The sequence below is a fragment of the Ambystoma mexicanum genome, chromosome 1p (assembly GCF_040938575.1).
Source record: "Ambystoma mexicanum isolate Mex_15411 chromosome 1p, UKY_AmexF1_1, whole genome shotgun sequence".
NCBI lineage: Eukaryota > Metazoa > Chordata > Amphibia > Caudata > Ambystomatidae > Ambystoma > Ambystoma mexicanum.
In genome coordinates, this window is record NC_090921.1 from 1,026,508,018 (window position 1) to 1,026,520,755 (window position 12,738).

The following is a 12,738-nucleotide window of genomic DNA, read 5'->3' on the forward strand; positions in this document are numbered from 1 at the left end:
CTAGCAAGCTCAATACGAGCTTCCACTTCAACCGTCGACATTCAAACATCTCGTGCAATTCGTGCAAAATACTACAAATTTGGCTTGTGAGGTTCCCGAATTGAGTAAAAGCACATCAGTTGACAATTAAAAAAATGACCCCCTCCGCAGTCTCCCGCATGTTACTGACCACCATACTAAGGAGGAAAAGTTGAAAGGCGGCGCCTCACAGGCCATCTCCTCAGAGTATTCATCAGTATTCGGCCTTGACAATATTTTAATATCTTGGATGGTGTATAGTGTTCTCCCATTTCACTTGAGAAATCAAGATTGTCAAGGGGATTCTGCTGTTTTGTCAGTTCATAGCAAGAGATGGGGATCCAAAATACCTCACAGGAAACCAACGAAGATTGGTGTCGGACAGAAAAATAACGTGGCCACAGCCTCAAAGCAAAAGGCATCTATTTTCAGTGATGAAATATAATATAATTATAAATTGTCTGTTATTTTACTTTCCAAGTATTTTACTTTCCAAGTATTCAATAAAATGTGCATTTGGCAAAAGTCCTTTGAGCCGGATTTGAACCAGCGACGAGCTATCGAAGGCTTGGCAAATCATTCTCTAGCAAACTCAATACGAGCTTCCACTTCAACCGTCGACTTGTAAACATCTCTTGCAATTCGTGCAAAATACTACAAATTTGGCTTGTGAGGTTCCCGAATTGAGTAAAAGCACATCAGTTCCCAATTAAAAAAATGACCCCCTCCGCAGTCTCCCGCATGTTAATGACCACCATACTAAGGGGGAAAAGTTGAAAGGCGCGCCTCACAGGCCATTTCCTCAGAGTATTCAGCCGTGTTGGGCCTTGACAATATTTTAATATCTTGGATGGTGTATAGTGTTCTCCCATTTCCCTTGAGAAATCAAGATTGTCAAGGGGATTCTGCTGTTTTGTCAGTTCATAGCAAGAGATGGGGATCCAAAACACCTCACAGGAAACCAACGAAGATTGGTGTCGGACAGAAACATAACGTGGCCACAGCCTCAAAGCAAAAGGCATCTATTTTCAGTGATGAAATATAATATAATTATAAATTGTCTGTTATGTTATTTTCCAAGTATTTTACTTTCCAAGTATTCAATAAAATGTGCATTTGGCAAAAGTCCTTTGAGCCGGATTTGAACCAGCGACGAGCTATCGAAGGCTTGGCAAATCATTCTCTAGCAAGCTCAATACGAGCTTCCACTTCAACCGTCGACATTCAAACATCTCTTGCAATTCGTGCAAAATACTACAAATTTGGCTTGTGAGGTTCCCGAATTGAGTAAAAGCACATCAGTTCACAATTAAAAAAATGACCCCCTCCGCAGTCTCCTGCATGTTACTGACCACCATACTAAGGGGGAAAAGTTGAAAGGCGGAGCCTCACAGGCCATCTCCTCAGAGTATTCAGCCGTGCTGGGCCTTGACAATATTTTAATATCTTGGATGGTGTACAGTGTTCTCTCATTTCCCTTGAGAAATCAAGATTGTCAAGGGGATTATGCTGCTTTGCCAGTTCATAGCAAGAGATGGGGATCAAAGAAACACCTCACAGGAAACCAAAGAAGATTGGTGTTGGACAGAAAAATAATGTGGCCACAGCCTCAAAGCAAAAGGCATCTATTTTCAGTGATGAAATATAATATAATTATAAATTGTCTGTTATGTTATTTTCCAAGTATTTTACTTTCCAAGTATTCAATAAAATTTGCATTTGGCAAAAGTCCTTTGAGCTGGATTTGAACTAGCGACCTAAGGATGCCTGTTTTACCACTACAGTGCTCCCTTCTACCAACTGAGTTATCGAAGGCTTGGCAAACCGTTCTCTAGCAAGCTCAATTCGAGCTTCCACTTCAACCGTCGACATGCAAACATCTCTTGCAATTCGTGCAAAATACTACAAATTTGGCTTGTGAGGTTCCCGAATTGAGTAAAAGCACATCAGTTCCCAATTAAAAAAATGACCCCCTCCGCAGTCTCCCGCATGTTAATGACCACCATACTAAGGGGGAAAAGTTGAAAGGCGCGCCTCACAGGCCATCTCCTCAGAGTATTCAGCCGTGTTGGGCCTTGACAATATTTTAATATCTTGGATGGTGTATAGTGTTCTCCCATTTCCCTTGAGAAATCAAGATTGTCAAGGGGATTCTGCTGTTTTGTCAGTTCATAGCAAGAGATGGGGATCCAAAACACCTCACAGGAAACCAACGAAGATTGGTGTCGGACAGAAACATAACGTGGCCACAGCCTCAAAGCAAAAGGCATCTATTTTCAGTGATGAAATATAATATAATTATAAATTGTCTGTTATTTTATTTTCCAAGCATTTTACTTTCCAAGTATTCAATAAAATTTGCATTTGACAAAAGTCCTTCAATCTGGATTTGAACCAGCGACCTAAGGATGCCTGTTTTACCACTACAGTCCTCTGCTCTACCAACTGAGCTATCGAAGGCTTGGCAAATCAGTCTCTAGCAAGCTCAATACGAGCTTCCACTTCAACCGTCGACATTCAAACATCTCTTGCAATTCGTGCAAAATACTACAAATTTGGCTTGTGAGGTTCCCGAATTGAGTAAAAGCACATCAGTTCACAATTAAAAAAATGACCCCCTCCGCAGTCTCCTGCATGTTACTGACCACCATACTAAGGGGGAAAAGTTGAAAGGCGGAGCCTCACAGGCCATCTCCTCAGAGTATTCAGCCGTGTTGGGCCTTGACAATATTTTAATATCTTGGATGGTGTACAGTGTTCTCTCATTTCCCTTGAGAAATCAAGATTGTCAAGGGGATTATGCTGCTTTGCCAGTTCATAGCAAGAGATGGAGATCAAAGAAACACCTCACAGGAAACCAAAGAAGATTGGTGTTGGACAGAAAAATAATGTGGCCACAGCCTCAAAGCAAAAGGCATCTATTTTCAGTGATGAAATATAATATAATTATAAATTGTCTGTTATGTTATTTTCCAAGTATTTTACTTTCCAAGTATTCAATAAAATTTGCATTTGGCAAAAGTCCTTCGAGCTGGATTTGAACTAGCGACCTAAGGATGCTTGTTTTACCACTACAGTGCTCCCTTCTACCAACTGAGTTATCGAAGGCTTGGCAAACCGTTCTCTAGCAAGCTCAATTCGAGCTTCCACTTCAACCGTCGACATGCAAACATCTCTTGCAATTCGTGCAAAATACTACAAATTTGGCTTGTGAGGTTCCCGAATTGAGTAAAAGCACATCAGTTCCCAATTAAAAAAATGACCGCCTCCGCAGTCTCCCGCATGTTACTGACCACCATACTAAGGAGGAAAAGTTGAAAGGCGGCGCCTCACAGGCCATCTCCTCAGAGTATTCATCAGTGTTCGGCCTTGACAATATTTTAATATCTTGGATGGTGTATAATGTTCTCCCATTTCCCTTGAGAAATCAAGATTGTCAAGGGGATTCTGCTGTTTTGTCAGTTCATAGCAAGAGATGGGGATCCAAAATACCTCACAGGAAACCAACGAAGATTGGTGTCGGACAGAAAAATAACGTGGCCACAGCCTCAAAGCAAAAGGCATCTATTTTCAGTGATGAAATATAATATAATTATAAATTGTCTGTTATTTTACTTTCCAAGTATTTTACTTTCCAAGTATTCAATAAAATGTGCATTTGGCAAAAGTCCTTTGAGCCGGATTTGAACCAGCGACGAGCTATCGAAGGCTTGGCAAATCATTCTCTAGCAAACTCAATACGAGCTGCCACTTCAACCGTCGACTTGTAAACATCTCTTGCAATTCGTGCAAAATACTACAAATTTGGCTTGTGAGGTTCCCGAATTGAGTAAAAGCACATCAGTTCCCAATTAAAAAAATGACCCCCTCCGCAGTCTCCCGCATGTTAATGACCACCATACTAAGGGGGAAAAGTTGAAAGGCGCGCCTCACAGGCCATCTCCTCAGAGTATTCAGCCGTGTTGGGCCTTGACAATATTTTAATATCTTGGATGGTGTATAGTGTTCTCCCATTTCCCTTGAGAAATCAAGATTGTCAAGGGGATTCTGCTGTTTTGTCAGTTCATAGCAAGAGATGGGGATCCAAAACACCTCACAGGAAACCAACGAAGATTGGTGTCGGACAGAAACATAACGTGGCCACAGCCTCAAAGCAAAAGGCATCTATTTTCAGTGATGAAATATAATATAATTATAAATTGTCTGTTATTTTATTTTCCAAGCATTTTACTTTCCAAGTATTCAATAAAATTTGCATTTGGCAAAAGTCCTTCAATCTGGATTTGAACCAGCGACCTAAGGATGCCTGTTTTACCACTACAGTCCTCTGCTCTACCAACTGAGCTATCGAAGGCTTGGCAAATCAGTCTCTAGCAAGCTCAATACGAGCTTCCACTTCAACCGTCGACATTCAAACATCTCTTGCAATTCGTGCAAAATACTACAAATTTGGCTTGTGAGGTTCCCGAATTGAGTAAAAGCACATCAGTTCACAATTAAAAAAATGACCCCCTCCGCAGTCTCCTGCATGTTACTGACCACCATACTAAGGGGGAAAAGTTGAAAGGCGGAGCCTCACAGGCCATCTCCTCAGAGTATTCAGCCGTGTTGGGCCTTGACAATATTTTAATATCTTGGATGGTGTACAGTGTTCTCTCATTTCCCTTGAGAAATCAAGATTGTCAAGGGGATTATGCTGTTTTGCCAGTTCATAGCAAGAGATGGGGATCAAAGAAACACCTCACAGGAAACCAAAGAAGATTGGTGTTGGACAGAAAAATAATGTGGCCACAGCCTCAAAGCAAAAGGCATCTATTTTCAGTGATGAAATATAATATAATTATAAATTGTCTGTTATGTTATTTTCCAAGTATTTTACTTTCCAAGTATTCAATAAAATTTGCATTTGGCAAAAGTCCTTCGAGCTGGATTTGAACCAGCGACCTAAGGATGCCTGTTTTACCACTACAGTGCTCCCTTCTACCAACTGAGCTATCGATGGCTTGGCAAACCGTTCTCTAGCAAGCTCAATTCGAGCTTCCACTTCAACCGTCGACATGCAAACATCTCTTGCAATTCGTGCAAAATACTACAAATTTAGCTTGTGAGGTTCCCGAATTGAGTAAAAGCACATCAGTTCCCAATTAAAAAAATGACCGCCTCCACAGTCTCCCGCATGTTACTGACCACCATACTAAGGAGGAAAAGTTGAAAGGCGGCGCCTCACAGGCCATCTCCTCAGAGTATTCATCAGTGTTCGGCCTTGACAATATTTTAATATCTTGGATGGTGTATGGTGTTCTCCCATTTCCCTTGAGAAATCAAGATTGTCAAGGGGATTCTGCTGTTTTGTCAGTTCATAGCAAGAGATGGGGATCCAAAACACGTCACAGGAAACCAACGAAGATTGGTGTCGGACAGAAAAATAACGTGGCCACAGCCTCAAAGCAAAAGGCATCTATTTTCAGTGATGAAATATAATATAATTATAAATTGTCTGTTATTTTACTTTCCAAGTATTTTACTTTACAAGTATTCAATAAAATGTGCATTTGGCAAAAGTCCTTCGAGCCGGATTTGAACCAGCGACCTAAGGATGCCTTTTTTACCACTACAGTCCTCCCCTCTACCAACTGAGCTACCGAAGGCTTGGCAAATCAGTCTCTAGCAAGCTCAATACGAGCTTCCACTTCAACCGTCGACATTCAAACATCTCTTGCAATTCGTGCAAAATACTACAAATTGGGCTTGTGAGGTTCCCGAATTGAGTAAAAGCACATCAGTTCACAATTTAAAAAATGACCCCCTACAAATTGGGCTTGTGAGGTTCCCGAATTGAGTAAAAGCACATCAGTTCACAATTTAAAAAATGACCCCCTCCGCAGTCTCCCGCATGTTACTGACCACCATACTAAGGGGGAAAAGTTGAAAGGCGGCACCTCACAGGCCATCTCCTCAGAGTATTCAGCCGCGTTGGGCCTTGACAATATTTTAATATCTTGGATGGTGTATGGTGTTCTCCCATTTCCCTTGAGAAATCAAGATTGTCAAGGGGATTCTGCTGTTTTGTCAGTTCATAGCAAGAGATGGGGATCCAAAACACGTCACAGGAAACCAACGAAGATTGGTGTCGGACAGAAAAATAACGTGGCCACGGCCTCAAAGCAAAAGGCATCTATTTTCAGTGATGAAATATAATATAATTATAAATTGTCTGTTATTTTACTTTCCAAGTATTTTACTTTACAAGTATTCAATAAAATGTGCATTTGGCAAAAGTCCTTCGAGCCGGATTTGAACCATCGACCTAAGGATGCCTTTTTTACCACTACAGTCCTCCGCTCTACCAACTGAGGTATCGAAGGCTTGGCAAATCAGTCTCTAGCAAGCTCAATACGAGCTTCCACTTCAACCGTCGACATTCAAACATCTCTTGCAATTCGTGCAAAATACTACAAATTGGGCTTGTGAGGTTCCCGAATTGAGTAAAAGCACATCAGTTCACAATTTAAAAAATGACCCCCTCCGCAGTCTCCCGCATGTTACTGACCACCATACAAAGGAGGAAAAGTTGAAAGGCGGCGCCTCACAGGCCATCTCCTCAGAGTATTCATCAGTGTTCGGCCTTGACAATATTTTAATATCTTGGATGGTGTATAGTGTTCTCCCATTTCCCTTGAGAAATCAAGATTGTCAAGGGGATTCTGCTGTTTTGTCAGTTCATAGCAAGAGATGGGGATCCAAAACACCTCACAGGAAACCAACGAAGATTGGTGTCGGACAGAAACATAACGTGGCCACAGCCTCAAAGCAAAAGGCATCTATTTTCAGTGATGAAATATAATATAATTATAAATTGTCTGTTATTTTATTTTCCAAGCATTTTACTTTCCAAGTATTCAATAAAATTTGCATTTGGCAAAAGTCCTTCAATCTGGATTTGAACCAGCGACCTAAGGATGCCTGTTTTACCACTACAGTCCTCTGCTCTACCAACTGAGCTATCGAAGGCTTAGCAAATCAGTCTCTAGCAAGCTCAATACAAGCTTCCACTTCAAACATCTCTTGCAATTCGTGCAAAATACTACAAATTTGGCTTGTGAGGTTCCCGAATTGAGTAAAAGCACATCAGTTCACAATTAAAAAAATGACCCCCTCCGCAGTCTCCTGCATGTTACTGACCACCATACTAAGGGGAAAAGTTGAAAGGCGGAGCCTCACAGGCCATCTCCTCAGAGTATTCAGCCGTGTTGGGCCTTGACAATATTTTAATATCTTGGATGGTGTACAGTGTTCTCTCATTTCCCTTGAGAAATCAAGATTGTCAAGGGGATTATGCTGTTTTGCCAGTTCATAGCAAGAGATGGGGATCCAAAACACCTCACAGGAAACCAATGAAGATTCGTGTTGGACAGAAAAATAACATGGTCACAGCCTCAAAGCAAAAGGCATCTATTTTCAGTGATGAAATATAATATAATTATAAATTGTCTGTTATTTTACTTTCCAAGTATTTTACTTTCCAAGTATTCAATAAAATGTGCATTTGGCAAAAGTCCTTCGAGCCGGATTTGGACCAGCGACCTAAGGATGCCTGTTTTACCACTACAGTCCTCCGCTGTACCAACTGAGCTATCGAAGGCTTGGCAAATCAGTCTCTAGCAAGCTCAATACGAGCTTCCACTTCAACCGTCGACATTCAAACATCTCGTGCAATTCGTGCAAAATACTACAAATTTGGCTTGTGAGGTTCCCGAATTGAGTAAAAGCACATCAGTTGACAATTAAAAAAATGACCCCCTCCGCAGTCTCCCGCATGTTACTGACCACCATACTAAGGAGGAAAAGTTGAAAGGCGGCGCCTCACAGGCCATCTCCTCAGAGTATTCATCAGTATTCGGCCTTGACAATATTTTAATATCTTGGATGGTGTATGGTGTTCTCCCATTTCACTTGAGAAATCAAGATTGTCAAGGGGATTCTGCTGTTTTGTCAGTTCATAGCAAGAGATGGGGATCCAAAATACCTCACAGGAAACCAACGAAGATTGGTGTCGGACAGAAAAATAACGTGGCCACAGCCTCAAAGCAAAAGGCATCTATTTTCAGTGATGAAATATAATATAATTATAAATTGTCTGTTATTTTACTTTCCAAGTATTTTACTTTCCAAGTATTCAATAAAATGTGCATTTGGCAAAAGTCCTTTGAGCCGGATTTGAACCAGCGACGAGCTATCGAAGGCTTGGCAAATCATTCTCTAGCAAACTCAATACGAGCTTCCACTTCAACCGTCGACTTGTAAACATCTCTTGCAATTCGTGCAAAATACTACAAATTTGGCTTGTGAGGTTCCCGAATTGAGTAAAAGCACATCAGTTCCCAATTAAAAAAATGACCCCCTCCGCAGTCTCCCGCATGTTAATGACCACCATACTAAGGGGGAAAAGTTGAAAGGCGCGCCTCACAGGCCATTTCCTCAGAGTATTCAGCCGTGTTGGGCCTTGACAATATTTTAATATCTTGGATGGTGTATAGTGTTCTCCCATTTCCCTTGAGAAATCAAGATTGTCAAGGGGATTCTGCTGTTTTGTCAGTTCATAGCAAGAGATGGGGATCCAAAGCACCTCACAGGAAACCAACGAAGATTGGTGTCGGACAGAAACATAACGTGGCCACAGCCTCAAAGCAAAAGGCATCTATTTTCAGTGATGAAATATAATATAATTATAAATTGTCTGTTATTTTATTTTCCAAGCATTTTACTTTCCAAGTATTCAATAAAATTTGCATTTGGCAAAAGTCCTTCAATCTGGATTTGAACCAGCGACCTAAGGATGCCTGTTTTACCACTACAGTCCTCTGCTCTACCAACTGAGCTATCGAAGGCTTAGCAAATCAGTCTCTAGCAAGCTCAATACGAGCTTCCACTTCAACCGTCGACATTCAAACATCTCTTGCAATTCGTGCAAAATACTACAAATTTGGCTTGTGAGGTTCCCGAATTGAGTAAAAGCACATCAGTTCACAATTAAAAAAATGACCCCCTCCGCAGTCTCCTGCATGTTACTGACCACCATACTAAGGGGGAAAAGTTGAAAGGCGGAGCCTCACAGGCCATCTCCTCAGAGTATTCAGCCGTGTTGGGCCTTGACAATATTTTAATATCTTGGATGGTGTACAGTGTTCTCTCATTTCCCTTGAGAAATCAAGATTGTCAAGGGGATTATGCTGCTTTGCCAGTTCATAGCAAGAGATGGGGATCAAAGAAACACCTCACAGGAAACCAAAGAAGATTGGTGTTGGACAGAAAAATAATGTGGCCACAGCCTCAAAGCAAAAGGCATCTATTTTCAGTGATGAAATATAATATAATTATAAATTGTCTGTTATGTTATTTTCCAAGTATTTTACTTTCCAAGTATTCAATAAAATTTGCATTTGGCAAAAGTCCTTCGAGCTGGATTTGAACTAGCGACCTAAGGATGCTTGTTTTACCACTACAGTGCTCCCTTCTACCAACTGAGTTATCGAAGGCTTGGCAAACCGTTCTCTAGCAAGCTCAATTCGAGCTTCCACTTCAACCGTCGACATGCAAACATCTCTTGCAATTCGTGCAAAATACTACAAATTTGGCTTGTGAGGTTCCCGAATTGAGTAAAAGCACATCAGTTCCCAATTAAAAAAATGACCGCCTCCGCAGTCTCCCGCATGTTACTGACCACCATACTAAGGAGGAAAAGTTGAAAGGCGGCGCCTCACAGGCCATCTCCTCAGAGTATTCATCAGTGTTCGGCCTTGACAATATTTTAATATCTTGGATGGTGTATAGTGTTCTCCCATTTCCCTTGAGAAATCAAGATTGTCAAGGGGATTCTGCTGTTTTGTCAGTTCATAGCAAGAGATGGGGATCCAAAATACCTCACAGGAAACCAACGAAGATTGGTGTCGGACAGAAAAATAACGTGGCCACAGCCTCAAAGCAAAAGGCATCTATTTTCAGTGATGAAATATAATATAATTATAAATTGTCTGTTATTTTACTTTCCAAGTATTTTACTTTCCAAGTATTCAATAAAATGTGCATTTGGCAAAAGTCCTTCGAACCGGATTTGAACCAGCGACCTAAGGATGCCTTTTTTACCACTACAGTCCTCCGCTCTACCAACTGAGGTATCGAAGGCTTGGCAAATCAGTCTCTAGCAAGCTCAATACGAGCTTCCACTTCAACCGTCGACATTCAAACATCTCTTGCAATTCGTGCAAAATACTACAAATTGGGCTTGTGAGGTTCCCGAATTGAGTAAAAGCACATCAGTTCACAATTTAAAAAATGACCCCCTCCGCAGTCTCCCGCATGTTACTGACCACCATACAAAGGAGGAAAAGTTGAAAGGCGGCGCCTCACAGGCCATCTCCTCAGAGTATTCATCAGTGTTCGGCCTTGACAATATTTTAATATCTTGGATGGTGTATAGTGTTCTCCCATTTCCCTTGAGAAATCAAGATTGTCAAGGGGATTCTGCTGTTTTGTCAGTTCATAGCAAGAGATGGGGATCCAAAATACCTCACAGGAAAACAACGAAGATTGGTGTCGGACAGAAAAATAACGTGGCCACAGCCTCAAAGCAAAAGGCATCTATTTTCAGTGATGAAATATAATATAATTATAAATTGTCTGTTATTTTACTTTCCAAGTATTTTACTTTCCAAGTATTCAATAAAATGTGCATTTGGCAAAATTCCTTCGAGCCGGATTTGAACCAGCGACCTAAGGATGCCTGTTTTACCACTATAGTCCTCCGCTCTAACAACTGAGCTATCGAAGGCTTGGCAAATCATTCTCTAGCAAACTCAATACGAGCTTCCACTTCAACCGTCGACTTGTAAACATCTCTTGTAATTCGTGCAAAATACTACAAATTTGGCTTGTGACGTTCCCGAATTGAGTAAAAGCACATCATTTCCCAATTAAAAAAATGACCCCCTCCGCAGTCTTCCGCATGTTACTGACCACCATACTAAGGGGGAAAAGTTGAAAGACGGCGCCTCACAGGCCATCTCCTCAGAGTATTCAGCCGTGTTGGGCCTTGACAATATTTTAATATCTTGGATGGTGTATACTGTTCTCTCATTTCCCTTGAGAAATCAAGATTGTCAAGGGGATTCTGCTGTTTTGCCAGTTCATAGCAAGAGATGGGGATCCAAAACACCTGACAGGAAACCAATGAAGATTCGTGTTGGACAGAAAAATAACGTGGCCACAGCCTCAAAGCAAAAGGCATCTATTTTCAGTGATGAAATATAATATAATTATAAATTGTCTGTTATTTTATTTTCCAAGTATTTTACTTTCCAAGTATTCAATAAAATGTGCATTTGGCAAAAGTCCTTCGAGCCGGATTTGGACCAGCGACCTAAGGATGCCTGTTTTACCACTACAGTCCTCCGCTGTACCAACTGAGCTATCGAAGGCTTGGCAAATCAGTCTCTAGCAAGCTCAATACGAGCTTCCACTTCAACCGTCGACATTCAAACATCTCTTGCAATTCGTGCAAAATACTACAAATTTGGCTTGTGAGGTTCCCGAATTGAGTAAAAGCACATCAGTTCACAATTAAAAAAATGACCCCCTCCGCAGTCTCCCGCATGTTACTGACCACCATACTAAGGAGGAAAAGTTGAAAGGCGGCGCCTCACAGGCCATCTCCTCAGAGTATTCATCAGTGTTCAGCCTTGACAATATTTTAATATCTTGGATGGTGTATAGTGTTCTCCCATTTCCCTTGAGAAATCAAGATTGTCAAGGGGATTCTGCTGTTTTGTCAGTTCATAGCAAGAGATGGGGATCCAAAATACCTCACAGGAAACCAACGAAGATTGGTGTCGGACAGAAAAATAACGTGGCCACAGCCTCAAAGCAAAAGGCATCTATTTTTAGTGATGAAATATAATATAATTATAAATTGTCTGTTATTTTACTTTCCAAGTATTTTACTTTCCAAGTATTCAATAAAATGTGCATTCGGCAAAAGTCCTTTGAGCCGGATTTGAACCAGCGACGAGCTATCGAAGGCTTGGCAAATCATTCTCTAGCAAACTCAATACGAGCTTCCACTTCAACCGTCGACTTGTAAACATCTCTTGCAATTCGTGCAAAATACTACAAATTTGGCTTGTGAGGTTCCCGAATTGAGTAAAAGCACATCAGTTCCCAATTAAAAAAATGACCCCCTCCGCAGTCTCCCGCATGTTACTGACCACCATACTAAGGGGGAAAAGTTGAAAGGCGCGCCTCACAGGCCATCTCCTCAGAGTATTCAGCCGTGTTGGGCCTTGACAATATTTTAATATCTTGGATGGTGTATAGTGTTCTCCCATTTCCCTTAAGAAATCAAGATTGTCAAGGGGATTCTGCTGTTTTGTCAGTTCATAGCAAGAGATGGGGATCCAAAACACCTCACAGGAAACCAACGAAGATTGGTGTCGAACAGAAACATAACGTGGCCACAGCCTCAAAGCAAAAGGCATCTATTTTCAGTGATGAAATATAATATAATTATAAATTGTCTGTTATTTTATTTTCCAAGCATTTTACTTTCCAAGTATTCAATAAAATTTGCATTTGGCAAAAGTCCTTCAATCCGGATTTCAACCAGCGACCTAAGGATGCCTGTTTTACCACTACAGTCCTCCGCTCTACCAACTGAGCTATCGAAGG

The 12,738-nt window shown here is 41.2% G+C and overlaps 1 non-coding gene across 1 annotated transcript; it reads right to left on the reverse strand.

Moving 5' to 3' along the window:
- Positions 1-10,760: 10,760 nt before the first annotated feature.
- On the reverse strand, positions 10,761-10,846 carry TRNAY-AUA (transfer RNA tyrosine (anticodon AUA)). Its single transcript is given in 2 exon segments — positions 10,761-10,796; positions 10,810-10,846. It is a non-coding gene; the product is annotated as a tRNA-Tyr (tRNA).
- Between the last annotated feature and the right edge of the window lie 1,892 nt (positions 10,847-12,738).